This window comes from Triticum dicoccoides, chromosome 3A (assembly GCF_002162155.2).
Source record: "Triticum dicoccoides isolate Atlit2015 ecotype Zavitan chromosome 3A, WEW_v2.0, whole genome shotgun sequence".
Taxonomy (NCBI): Eukaryota; Viridiplantae; Streptophyta; class Magnoliopsida; order Poales; family Poaceae; genus Triticum; species Triticum dicoccoides.
This window is the reverse complement of record NC_041384.1, coordinates 748588957-748590560: the sequence shown is the minus strand read 5'-3', so window position 1 is coordinate 748590560 and position 1604 is coordinate 748588957. Positions and strand designations below refer to the sequence as shown.

Here is a 1604-nt window from a genome sequence, read left to right as displayed (position 1 = left end):
TAGGTGGTGTTATTAGACGTTGTGTAGCTGAGCATGAACAGGAACAGATCCTATGCAAGTGTCACTCCGAAGCTTATGGAGGGCATCACGCTGGAGATAGAACTGCGCGTAAGGTATTGTGATCCGGTTTTTATTGGCATACTCTTTTCAAGGATGCCCGTAAGTTTGTCTTCTCTTGTGATGAATGTCAAAGAATTGGTAATATTAGTAGACGTAGGGCGCCAAGTATACTCACGACGCAATATTCTCTATGCACCTAAGTCCTCAAAGCCAGGTATTTCAAGGACTTCAATATTTTATTAGACACTTGTCCTAAGAGGGGGTCATTGACGTGGAGAAGTATCTGACATGAGCATGATATATGGAAACAAGCGGCAAATTAATCTTAGAGTGTTTTGTGTTGCCTATGGGAGGAAGGAGATGACCCTGCACCACTTACGTTGGTGTACCATGCCGTGTATGTTTTGGAAAGCCTAGCTTAGGGCATGTAATATCGATCACCGCCTCCTTTGTCGTTGTGATGCCGAAGTTACACAATTGATTCCTAGACTTGATCGGGCAAGCAAGCTCATCAAAGAAAGAGTTAGTTATGATGGGTGTTTTTCGGGCGTGAATCGTGATTAACAAGGAAGGTCTCCAGGGATGGTAAAAAGGATCGAGGAGCTCAACACAATTGTTGAAAAAGCATGAAGCTTACTTGAGAAATAAAACAATGGTAAGGAGCCATACATAGTTGCCCCTACTCGGTTGTGGAAGCATTAGCGACTGCCACGTGAAGGTGGCCGAAAGCAACAGATATGCTAACTTCTTGTTGCGTGGTCGAATTGGCAACTCTTCTTTTTTTGAGTGGTGTGGAATTGGCAACTCTTATTTTTAGTGGTGCGGAATTTGTAACTCTTTTTTTTTTGAGAGGTGTAGAATTGGCAACTGAGCACAGCATCTCGAAGTTCATATTGGAGACGAACAATGAGGACGACACGAGAAGCCTCAATGACAATTGTGCTGAATAGATTGGTCCATGGGCCACTCATCGAAAGAGGTGAAAGACGATCTAAGTTCCATTCATGAAGGAATACGAAAGTGGCCCGGGCGCAGCTTTTGACAACAAGTGCTGGTGCATATCTCGATGAAAAAATGTTGTGTTAATAAACTTTGCAAAACATGGTTGTATGTGGCCTGACTGCATTTCGAAAACACTGTAATATCAAAATAAGGAAAACCCCTTCTACTAGTTGTGTGTGAATGAACACGAAAAATTCCCTTCGATGCCGACATAGGAAAAAAGAAAAAAAAAGCCGAAAAAAAGACATAGGCGAAACACGAAAGAAGCCTCATATTAGGGAACAAAAAAGAAAAAAGAACCGACATTAGTGGTAAGCGTATGACTAATAAACCGACAAAGGACAGGGGGCTTCCCGCAAAACGTAACCCCCGCCCCGCCCCGCCCCTCCTCTTCCCCCTCTTCGCCGCCGCCCCCGCTCCGGTTCGCCTCCGCCACCGCCACCGCCACCCCGCAGGTAACGGCGGCTCCCGACTCTTCTTCCCCGCGCCCCGAAAACGTCGATTAATTATCCCGCACTTCTCGATCTGTGACCCGCCGCCCC

At 45.8% G+C, this 1604-nt stretch overlaps 1 protein-coding gene across 1 annotated transcript in view; it reads left to right on the top strand.

The window, feature by feature from the left end:
- Positions 1–1417: 1417 nt before the first annotated feature.
- The window catches only part of LOC119270672 (small nuclear ribonucleoprotein Sm D2-like), a 2881-nt gene continuing 2694 nt past the window's right edge, over positions 1418–1604 (top strand). Inside the window, exon 1 of the mRNA XM_037552712.1 lies at positions 1418–1517. The gene's annotated coding sequence lies outside the window, so the exon portion shown is untranslated. The remainder of the gene's footprint in view (positions 1518–1604) is intronic.